Source organism: Arachis stenosperma, chromosome 6 (assembly GCF_014773155.1).
Source record: "Arachis stenosperma cultivar V10309 chromosome 6, arast.V10309.gnm1.PFL2, whole genome shotgun sequence".
Classification (NCBI taxonomy): Eukaryota; Viridiplantae; Streptophyta; class Magnoliopsida; order Fabales; family Fabaceae; genus Arachis; species Arachis stenosperma.
Genome location: NC_080382.1, coordinates 86,017,529 through 86,029,773, shown reverse-complemented (window position 1 = coordinate 86,029,773; position 12,245 = coordinate 86,017,529). Strand labels below are relative to the sequence as shown.

General features: G+C 40.9%; 2 non-coding genes across 2 annotated transcripts; both read left to right on the top strand.

Moving 5' to 3' along the window:
- Positions 1-2,986: 2,986 nt before the first annotated feature.
- Positions 2,987-3,094, top strand: LOC130937441 (small nucleolar RNA R71). Its single transcript, XR_009068661.1, has one exon. It is a non-coding gene; the product is annotated as a small nucleolar RNA R71 (small nucleolar RNA).
- An 8,004-nt stretch (positions 3,095-11,098) lies between these two features.
- Positions 11,099-11,206, top strand: LOC130938214 (small nucleolar RNA R71). Its single transcript, XR_009069388.1, has one exon. It is a non-coding gene; the product is annotated as a small nucleolar RNA R71 (small nucleolar RNA).
- Positions 11,207-12,245: the final 1,039 nt, after the last annotated feature.

Below are 12,245 nucleotides of genomic sequence, written 5' to 3'. Positions count from 1 at the left end.
AAGTTGACCCTTCTAGTGTAAGGGTGTTCATCTCCTTGCATCATGGGCAAGTTGAATGCCAACCTTACATTTTCCGGACTAAAATCTAAGTATTTCCCCCGAACCATAGTAAGCCAATTCTTTGGGTCTGGGTTCACACTTTGATCATGGTTTTTGGTGATCCATGCATTGGCATAGAACTCTTGAACCATTAAGATTCCGACTTGTTGAATGGGGTTGGTAAGAACATCCCAACCTCTTCTTCTAATCTCATGTCGGATCTCTGGATATTCACTCTTTTTAAGTTTGAAAGGGACCTCGGGGATCACCTTCTTCAAGGCCACAACTTCATAGAAGTGGTCTTGATGCACCCTTGAGATGAATCTCTCCATCTCCCATGACTCGAAGGTGGAAGCTTTTGCCTTCCCTTTCCTCTTTCTAGAGGTTTCTCCGGCCTTAGATGCCATAAATGGTTATGGAAAAACAAAAAGTAATGCTTTTACCACACCAAACTTAAAAGGTTTGCTCGTCCTCGAGCAAAAGAAGAAAGAAGAGAGTAGAAGATGAAGAAAATGGAGGAGATGGAGGAGGCTTATGTTTCGGCCAAAGGGGGAGAAGTAGTGTTTAGGTTGTGTGAAAATGAAGGAGTGAAGATGGGTTTATATAGGGGTAGGAAAAGGATGGGGTTCGGCTATAGGAGGGTGGGTTTGGGAGAGAAAGTGGTTTGAATTTGAATGGTGAGGTAGGTGGGGTTTTATGAAGGATGGATGTGAGTGGTGAAGAAAATAGTGGGATTTGATAGGTGAGGGGTTTTTGGGGAAGAGGTATTGAGGTGATTGGTGATTGGGTGAAGAAGAAGAGAGAGGGTGGTGGGGTTGGTGGGGATCCTGTGGGGTCCACAGATCCTGAGGTGTCAAGGAAAAGTCATCCCTGCACCAAATGGCGTGCAAAAATGCATTCTGAGCCAATTCTGGCGTTAAACGCCGGGCTGGTGCCCATTTCTGGCGTTTAACGCCAAGTGCTTGCCCTTTTCTAGCGTTTAACGCCAGTCTGGTGCCCCCTTTCTGGTGTTAAACGCCCAGAATGGTGCCAGACTGGGCGTTAAACGCCCATCTGCTAGCCTTACTGGCGTTTAAACGCCAGTAAGTTCTCCTCCAGGGTGTGCTGTTTTTCTTTCTGTTTTTCATTCTGTTTTTGCTTTTTCAATTGATTTTGTGACTTCTCATGATCATCAACCTACAGAAAACATAAAATAACAAAGGAAATTAGATAAAATATAACATTGGGTTGCCTCCCAACAAGCGCTTCTTTAATGTCAGTAGCTTGACAGTGGGCTCTCATAGAGCCTCACAAATGCTCAGAGCAATGTTGGAACCTCCCAACACCAAACTTAGAGTTTGAATGTGGGGGTTCAACACCAAACTTAGAATTTGGTTGTGGCCTCCCAACACCAAACTTAGAGTCTCTGTTTTGAGAGAAGCTCTTCATGCTTCCTCTCCATGGTTACAGAGGGATATCCTTGAGCCTTAAACACAAAGGATTCTTCATTCACTTGAATGATCAATTCTCCTCTGTCAACATCAATCACAGCCTTTGCTGTGGCTAGGAAGGGTCTGCCAAGGATGATAGATTCATCTATGCACTTCCCAGTCTCTAGGATTATAAAATCAGCAGGGATGTAATGGTCTTCAATCTTTACCAAAACATCCTCTACAAGTCCATAAGATTGTTTTCTTGAATTGTCTGCCATCTCTAGTGAGATTCTTGCAGCTTGTACCTCAAAGATCCCTAGCTTCTCCATTACAGAGAGAGGCATGAGGTTTACACTTGACCCTAGGTCACACAAGGCCTTCTTGAAGGTCATGGTGCCTATGGCGCAAGGAATTGAGAACTTTCCAGGATCTTATCTCTTTTGAGGTAATTTCTGCCTAGATAAGTCATCCATTTCTTTGGTGAGCAAAGGAGGTTCAACCTCCCAAGTCTCATTACCAAAGTCATTTAGCTTCATGATTGCTCCAAGGTATTTAGCAACTTGCTCTTCAGTGACATACTCATCCTTTTCAGAGGAAGAATACTCATCAGAGCTCATGAATGGCAGAAGTAAATCCAATGGAATCTCTATGGTCTCATTTTGAGCCTCAGATTCCCATGGTTCCTCATTAGGGAACTCATTGGAGGCCAGTGGACGTCCATTGAGGTCTTCCTCAGTGGCGTTCACTGCCTCTTCCTCCTCTCCAAATTCGGCCATGTTGATGGCCTTGCACTCTCCTTTTGGATTTTCTTCTGTATTGCTTGGAAGAGTACTAGGAGGGAGTTCAGTAATTTTCTTGCTCAGCTGTCCCACTTGTGCCTCCATGTTTCTAATGGAGGACCTTGTTTCATTCATAAAACTTTGAGTGGTTTTGATTAGATCAGAGACTATGGTTGCTAAGTCAAAGTGGTTCTGCTTAGAATTCTCTGTCTGTTACTAAGAAGATGATGGAAAAGGTTTGCCATTGCTAAACCTGTTTCTTCCACCATTATTGTTGTTGAAACCTTGTTGAGGTTTCTGTTGATCCTTCCATGTGAAATTTGGATGATTTCTTCATGAAGAATTATAGGTGTTTCCATAGGGTTCTCCCAGGTAATTCACCTCTTCCATTGAAGGGTTCTCAGGATCATAAGCTTCTTCTTCAGATGAAGCATCTTTAGTACTGCTTGGTGCATTTTGCATTCCAGACAGACTTTGAGAAATCAAATTGACTTGCTGAGTCAATATTTTATTCTCAGCCAATATGGCATTCAGAGTATCAATCTCAAGAACTCCTTTCTTCTGATTTGTCCCATTGTTCACAGGATTCCTTTCAGAAGTGTACATGAATTGGTTATTTGCAACCATTTCAATTGGTTCTTGAGCTTTTGTAGGTGTCTTCTTCAGATGAAGAGATCCTCCAGCAGAGCTATCCAAAGACATCTTGGACAGTTTGGACAGACCATCATAGAAAATACCTATGATGCTCCATTCAGAAAGCATATTAGAGGGACACTTTCTGATCAATTATTTGTATCTCTCCCAAGCTTCATAGAGGGATTCTCCTTCGTTCTGTCTGAAGATTTGGACTTCCACTCTAAGCTTACTCAATTTTTGAGGTGGAAAGAACTTTGCCAAGAAGGCATTGACTAGCTTTTCCCAAGAGTTCAGGCTGTCTTTAGGTTGTAAGTCCAACCATATTCTAGCTCTGTCTCTTACAGCAAAAGGAAATAGCATAAGTCTGTAGACCTCAGGGTCAACCCCATTAGTTTTGACAGTGTCACAGATTTGCAAGAACTCACCTAAAAACTGATGAGGATCTTCCAATGGAAGTCCATGGAACTTGCAATTCTGTTGCATTAGAGAAACTAATTGAGGCTTAAGCTCAAAGTTGTTTGCTCCAATGGCAGGGATAGAGATGCTTCTCCCATAGAAGTCGGGAGTAGGTGCAGTAAAGTCACCCAGCACCTTCCTTGCATTGTTGACATTGTTGTTGTTTTTGGCTGCCATAGGTTCTTCTTCTTTGAAGATTTCTGTTAGGTCTTCTACAGAGAGTTGTGCCTTAGCTTCTCTTAGCTTTCGCTTCAAGGTCCTTTCAGGTTCAGGATCAGCCTCAACAAGAATGCCTTTGTCTTTGCTCCTGCTCATATGAAAGAGAAGAGAACAAGAAAATATGGAATCCTCTATGTCACAGTATAGAGATTCCTTGAGGTGTCAGAGGAATAGAAAAATAGAAGGAAGAGGGAGAAGAATTTGAACTTAGTCGGATAGCGTTCGAATTGTGCATTGAGGAGGAGTGGTACTCCATAAATAGAAGGATGTGAGAAGAGAGGAAGAGTTTTTCGAAAATAATTTAAAAAGATTTAAAAAAAACATTTTGAAAAACATTAATTAATTTTCGAAAACCAAAAATGGAAAAGAAATCAAGTGATTTTTGAAAAAATTTTGAAATTAGAAATCAAAAAGATATGATTGAAAACTATTTTGAAAAAGATGTGATTAAAAAGATATGATTTAAAAAAGATTTGATTTTGAAAAACTTTGAAAACTTGAAAAAAAATTGCATTAAAAACAAAATCTTCCCTCTTGTGCCATCCTGGCGTTAAACGCCCAAAATGCTACCCTTTTGGGCGTTAAACGCCCAACCAAGTATCCTGGCTGGCGTTTAAACGCCAGTTTTCCTTCTTCACTGGGCGTTTTGAACGCCCAGCTTTTTCTGTGTAATTCCTCTGCTGCATGTACTGAATCTTCAGTTCCCTGTATTATTGACTTGAAAATAGAACCAAGATCAAATAAACAATGCATGCAAGACACCAAACTTAAAATAAGACACTAGACTCAAACAAGAAACATAAAATATTTTTTTTGGTTTTTATGATTTTGTAATTTTTTTGTGCTTTTTCGAAAATTATATGAAAAAAAAGAAAATAAAGGTTTCAGAATTCTTAATGAGAATTCCAAGAATCATTGCAATGCTAGTCTAAGACTCCGGTCCAGGAATTAGACATGGCTTCACAGCCAGCCAAGCTTTCAAAGAAAGCTCCGGTCCAAAACACTAGACATGGCCAATGGCCAGCCAAGCCTCAGCAGATCATTGCTCCAACAGCAAGATTGATAAAAATCAACAAGTTCTTGTGATGATAGGTTGAAACCTCGGTCCAATAAGATTAGACATGGCTTCACAGCCAGCCAGACTTCAACAGATCATCATGAAACTCTAGAATTCATTATTAAAGAAATTCTGAAAAAATAAAGTACCTAATCTAAGCAACAAGATGAACCGTCAGTTGTCCAAACTCAACAATCCCCAGCAACGGCGCCAAAAACTTGGTGCACGAAATTGTGATCATCAATGGCGCCATCAACATGGTACGCACAATTGCAATCTCAACTCTTTATCACAACTTCGCACTACTAACCAGCAAGTGTACTGGGTCGTCCAAGTAATAAACCTTACGCGAGTAAGGGTCGATCCCACAGAGATTGTTGGTATGAAGCAAGCTATGGTCACCTTGTAAATCTTAGTCAGGCAGACTCAATTGGGTATAGATGATGAATAAAACATAAAGATAAAGATAGAGATACTTATGCAATTCATTGGTGAGAACTTCAGATAAGCGTATGAAGCTGCTTTGTCCCTTCCGTCTCTCTGCTTTCCTACTGTCTTCATCCAATCCTTCTTACTCCTTTCCATGGCAAGCTGTATGCAAGGGTTTCACCGTTTTCAGTGGCTACCTCCCATCCTCTCAGTGGAAATGTTCAACGCACCCTGTCACGGCACGGCTATCCAGCTGTCGGTTCTCGATCAAGTCGGAATAGAATCCAGTGATTCTTTTGCGTCTGTCACTAACGCCCCACAATCGCGAGTTTGAAGCTCGTCACAGTCATTCAATCATTGAATCCTACTCAGAATACCACAGACAAGGTTTAGACCTTCCGGATTCTCTTGAATGCCGCCATCAATTCTGGCTTATACCACGAAGACTCTGATCTCACGGAATGGATGGCTCGGTTGTCAGGCAAGCGCTCGTTTGTCAGGCGAGCAGAAACCATGCGTCATGTATCAGAAATCCAAGAGATATTCACCCAATCTAAAGTAGAACGGAGGTGGTTGTCAGTCACACGTTCATAGGTGAGAATGATGATGAGTGACACAAATCATCACATTCATCAAGTTGAAGAACAAGTGATATCTTGGAACAAGAACAAGCTGAATTGAATAGAAGAATAATAGTAATTGCATTAATACTCGAGGTACAGCTGAGCTCCACACCTTAATCTATGGTGTGTAGAAACTCCACCGTTGAAAATACATAAGAACAAGGTCTAGGCATGGCCGTGAGGCCAGCCCCATGATCTAAGATAGCATGAGACTAAAGATAGCTACCAAGATGTCCAATACAATAGTAAAAGGTCCTATTTATAGGGAATTAGTAGCTTAAGAATTACAAAGATGAGAAAATGACATAAAAATCCACCTCCGGGCCCACTTGGTGTGTGCTTGGGCTGAGCAATGAAGCATTTTCGTGTAGAGACTCTTCTTGGAGTTAAACGCCAGCTTTTGTGCCAGTTTGGGCGTTTAACTCCCACTTTGGTGCCAGTTCCGGCGTTTAACGCTAGGAATTCTGAAGGTGAATTTGAACGCCGGTTTGGGCCATCAAATCTTGGGCAAAGTATGGACTATCATATATTGCTGGAAAGCCCAGGATGTCTACTTTCTAACGCCGTTGAGTGCGCGCCAATTGGGCTTTTGTAGCTCCAGAAAATTCACTTCGAGTGCAGGGAGGTCAGAATCCAACAGCATCTGCAGTCCTTTTCAGTCTCTGAATCAGATTTTTGCTCAGGTCCCTCAATTTCAGCCAGAAAATACCTGAAATCACAGAAAAACACACAAACTCATAGTAAAGTCCAGAAAAGTGAATTTTAACTAAAAACTAATAAAAATATACTAAAAACCAACTAAAATATACTAAAAACATACTAAAAACAATGCCAAAAAGCGTACAAATTATCCGCTCATCACAACACCAAACTTAAATTGTTGCTTGTCCCCAAGCAACTGAAAATCAAATAAGATAAAAAGAAGAGAATATGCAATGAACTACAAAAACATCTATGAAGATTAGTATTAATTAGATGAGCGGGGCTTTTAGCTTTTTGCCTCTGAACAGTTTTGGCATCTCTCTTTATCCTTTGAAATTTAGAATGATTGGCTTCTTTAGGAACTCAGAATCCAGATAGTGTTATTGATTCTCCTAGTTAAGTATGATGATTCTTGAACACAGCTACTTTATGAGTCTTGGCCATGGCCCAAAGCACTCTGTCTTCCAGTATTACCACCGGATACATACATGCCACAGACACATAATTGGGTGAACCTTTTCAGATTGTGACTCAGCTTTGCTAGAGTCCCAATTAGAGGTGTCCAGGGTTCTTAAGCACACTCTTTTGCCTTGGATCACAACTTTATTTCTTTCTTTTTCTTCTTTTTCTCTTTCTCCCTTCTTTTTTTCGTTTTTTTTGTATTCACTGCTTTTTCTTGCTTCAAGAATCATTTTTATGATTTTTCAGATCCTCAGTAACATGTCTCCTTTTTCATCATTCTTTCAAGAGCCAACAACTTTAACATTCATGAACCACAAATTCAAAAGACATATGCACTGTTTAAGCATACATTCAGAAAACAAAAGTATTGCCACCACATCAAAATAATTAATCTGTTATAAAATCTGAAATTCATGCAATTCTTCTCTTTTTCAATTAAGAACTTTTTTCATTTAAGAAAGGTGATGGATTCATAGGACATTCATAACTTTAAGGCATAGACACTAAGACACTAATGATCATAAGACACAAACATGGACAAACATAAGCATTAATTTTCGAAAAACAGAAAAATAAAGAACAAGGAGATTAAAGAACGGGTCCACCTTAGTGATGGCGACTTGTTCTTCCTCTTGAAGGTCTTATGGAGTGCTTGAGCTCCTCAATGTCTCTTCCTTGCCTTTGTTGCTCCTCTCTCATGATTCTTGATCTTCTCTAATTTCATGGAGGATGATGGAATGTTCTTGGTGCTCCACCTTAGTTGTCCTGTTGGAACTCAATTCTCCTAGGGAGGTGTTGATTTGCTCCCAATAGTTTTGTGGAGGAATGTGCATCCCTTGAGGCATCTCAGGGATTTCATGATGAGAGGGGTCTCTTGTTTGCTCCATCCTTTTCTTAGTGATGGGCTTGTCCTCATCAATGAGGATGTCTCCTTCTATGTCCACTCCAACTGAGTAACAGAGGTGACAAATGAGATGAGGAAAGGCTAACCTTGCCAAGGTAGAGGACTTGTCCGCCACCTTATAGAGTTCTTGGGCTATAACCTCATGAACTTCTACTTCTTCTCCAATAATGATGCTATGAATCATGATGGCCCGGTCTAGAGTAACTTCGGATCGGTTGCTAGTGGGAATGATTGAGCGTTGGATAAACTCCAACCATCCCCTAGCCACAGGCTTGAGGTCATGCCTTCTCAATTGAACCGGCTTCCCTCTTGAATCTCTCTTCCATTGGGCGCCCTCTTCATAAATGACTTGTGAGGACTTGGTCCAACCTTTGATCAAAGTTGACCCTTCTAGTGTAAGGGTGTTTATCTCCTTGCATCATGGGCAAGTTGAATGCCAACCTTACATTTTCCGGACTAAAATCTAAGTATTTCCCCCGAACCATAGTAAGCCAATTCTTTGGGTCCGGGTTCACACTTTGATCATGGTTTTTGGTGATCCATGCATTGGCATAGAACTCTTGAACCATCAAGATTCTGACTTGTTGAATGGGTTTGGTAAGAACTTCCCAACCTCTTCTTCGAATCTCATGTCAGATCTCCGGATATTCACTCTTTTTGAGTTTGAAAGGGACCTCGGGGAATCACTTTCTTCAAGGCCACAACTTCATAGAAGTGGTCTTGATGCACCCTTGAGATGAATCTCTCCATCTCCCATGACACGGAGGTGGAAGCTTTTGCCTTCCCTTTCCTCTTTCTAGAGGTTTCTCCGGCCTTAGATGCCATAAATGGTTATTGAAAAACAAAAATCAATGCTTTTACCACACCAAACTTAAAAGGTTTGCTCGTCCTCGAGGAAAAGAAGAAAGAAGAGAAGAGAAGAAATAGAGGAGAAGGAGGAGGCTTATGTTTCGGCCAAAGGGGGAGAAGTAGTGTTTAGGGTGTGGGAAAATGAGGGAGTGAAGATGGGTTTATATAGGGTGAAGAGAGGGGTAGGTTTCGGTCATGTAAGGGTGGGTTTGGGAGGGAAAGTGGTTTGAATTTGAATAGTGAGGTAGGTGGGGTTTTATGAAAGATGGATGTGAGTGGTGAAGAGAATAGTGGGATTTGATAGGTGAGGGGTTTTTGGGGAAGAGTGGTAGAGGTGATTGGTGAATGGGTGAAGAAGAAGAGAGAGGGTGGTGGGGTAGGTGGGGATCCTGTGGGGTCCACAGATCTTGAGTTGTCAAGGAAAAGTCATCCCTGCACCAGGTGGCGTGCAAAAATGCATTCTGAGCCAATTTTGGCGTTAAACGCTGGGCTGGTGCCCATTTCTGGCGTTTAACGCCAGCTTCTTGCCCTTTTCTGGCGTTTAACGCCAGTCTGGTGCCCCTTTCTGGCGTTAAACGCCCAGAATGGTGCCAGACTGGGCGTTAAACGCCCATCTGCTAGCCTTACTGGCATTTAAAAGCCAGTAAGTTCTCCTCTAGGGTGTGCTATTTTTCTTTCTATTTTTCATTCTATTTTTGCTTTTTCAATTGATTTTGTGACTTCTCATGATCATCAAACTACAGAAAATATAAAATAACAAAGGAAATTAGATAAAATATAACATTGGGTTGCCTCCCAACAAGCGCTTCTTTAATGTTAGTAGCTTGACAGTGGGCTCTCATGGAGCCTCACAAATGCTCAGAGCAATGTTGGAACCTCCCAACACCAAACTTAGAGTTTGAATGTGGGGGTTCAACACCAAACTTAGAATTTGGTTGTGGCCTCCCAACACCAAACTTAGAGTTTGACTGTGGGGGCTCTGTTTGACTCTGTTTTGAGAGAAGCTCTTCATGCTTCCTCTCCATGGTTACAGAGGGATATCCTTGAGCCTTAAACACAAAGGATTCTTCATTCACTTGAATGATCAATTCTCCTCTGTCAACATCAATCACAGCCTTTGCTGTGGCTAGGAAGGGTCTGCCAAGGATGATAGATTCATCCATGCACTTCCCAGTCTCTAGGATTATAAAATCAGCAGGGATGTAATGGTCTTCAATCTTTACCAAAACATCCTCTACAAGTCCATAAGCTTGTTTTCTTGAATTGTCTGCCATCTCTAATGAGATTCTTGCAGCTTGTACCTCAAAGATCCCTAGCTTCTCCATTACATAGAGAGGCATGAGGTTTACACTTGACCCTAGGTCACACAAGGCCTTCTTGAAGGTCATGGTGCCTATGGCGCAAGGAATTGAGAACTTCCCAGGATCTTGTCTCTTTTGAGGTAATTTCTGCCTAGACAAGTCATCTATTTCTTTGGTGAGCAAAGGAGGTTCATCCTCCCAAGTCTCATTACCAAATAACTTGTCATTTAGCTTCATGATTGCTCCAAGGTATTTAGCAACTTGCTTTTCAGTGACATACTCATCCTCTTCAGAGGAAGAATACTCATCAGAGCTCATGAATGGCAGAAGTAAATCCAATGGAATCTCTATGGTCTCATTTTGAGCCTCAGATTCCATGGTTCCTCATTAGGGAAATCATTGGAGGCCAGTGGACGTCCATTGAGGTCTTCCTCAGTGGCGTCACTGCCTCTTCCTCCTCTCCAAATTCGGCCATGTGATGGCCTTGCACTCTCCTTTTGGATTTCTTCTGTATTGCTTGGAAGAGTACTAGGAGGGAGTTCAGTAATTTCTGCTCAGCTGTCCCACTTGTGCCTCCAAGTTTCTAATGGAGGACCTTGTTTCATTCATGAAACTTTGAGTGGTTTTGATTAGATCAGAGACCATGGTTGTTAAGTCAGAGTAGTTCTGCTTAGAATTCTCTGTCTGTTGCTGAGAAGATGATGGAAAAGGTTTGCCATTGCTAAACCTGTTTCTTCCACCATTATTGTTGTTGAAACCTTGTTGAGGTTTCTGTTGATCCTTCCATGTGAAATTTGGATGATTTCTCCATGAAGAATTATAGGTGTTTCCATAGGGTTCTCCCAGGTAATTCACCTTTTCCATTAAAGGGTTCTCAGGATCATAAGCTTCGTCTTCAGATGAAGCATGTTTAGTACTGCTTGGTGCATTTTGCATTCCAGACAGACCTTGAGAAATCAAATTGACTTGCTGAGTCAATATTTTGTTCTGAGCCAATATGGCATTCAGAGTATCAATCTCAAGAACTCCTTTCTTCTGATTTGTCCCATTGTTCACAGGATTCCTTTCAGAAGTGTACATGAATTGGTTATTTGCAACCATTTCAATTAGTTCTTGAGCTTCTGCAGGCGTCTTCTTCAGATGAAGAGATCCTCCAACAGAGCTATCCAAAGACATCTTGGACAGTTCAGACAGACCATCATAGAAAATACCTATGATGTTCCATTTAGAAAGCATATCAGAGGGACACTTTCTGATCAATTGTTTGTATCTCTCCCAAGCTTCATTGAGGGATTCTCCTTCCTTCTGTCTGAAGGTTTGGACTTCCACTCTAAGCTTACTCAATTTTTGAGGTGGAAAGAACTTTGCCAAGAAGGCATTGACTAGCTTTTCCCAAGAGTTCAGGTTGTCTTTAGGTTGTAAGTCCAACCATATTCTAGCTCTGTCTCTTACAGCAAAAGGGAATAGCATAAGTCTGTAGACCTCAGGGTTAACCCCATCAGTCTTGACAGTGTCACAGATTTGCAAGAACTCAGCTAAAAACTGATGAGGATCTTCCAATGGAAGTCCATGGAACTTGCAATTCTGTTGCATTAGAGAAACTAATTGAGGCTTAAGCTCAAAGTTGTTTGCTCCAATGGCAGGGATAGAGATGCTTCTCCCATAGAAGTTGGGAGTAGGTGCAGTAAAGTCACCCAGCACCTTCCTTGCATTGTTGACATTGTTGTTGTTTTCGGCTGCCATAGGTTCTTCTTCTTTGAAGATTTCTGTTAGGTCCTCTACAGAGAGTTGTGCTTTAGCTTCTCTTAGCTTTCGCTTCAAGGTCCTTTCAGGTTCAGGATCAGCCTCAACAAGAATGCCTTTGTCTTTGCTCCTGCTCTCATATGAAAGAGAAGAGAACAAGAAAATATGGAATCCTCTATGTCACAGTATAGAGATTCCTTGAGGTGTCAGAGGAATAGAAAAATAGAAGGAAGAGGGAGAAGAATTCGAACTTAGTCGGATAGCGTTCGAATTGTGCATTGAGGAGGAGTGGTACTCCATAAATAGAAGGATGTGAGAAGAGAGGAAGAGTTTTTCGAAAATATAATTTAAAAAGATTTAAAAAAAAACATTTTGAAAAACATTAATTAATTTTCGAAAACCAAAAGTGGAAAAGAAATCAAGTGATTTTTGAAAAAGATTTTGAAATTAGAAATAAAAAAGATATGATTGAAAACTATTTTGAAAAATATGTGATTAAAAAGATATGATTTAAAAGATATGACTTGAAAAACAATTTAAAAAGATTTGATTTTTAAAAATTAATGACTTGCCTAACAAGAAAAGATATGATTCAAACATTAAACCTTTCTCAACAGAAAAGGCAACTTACTTG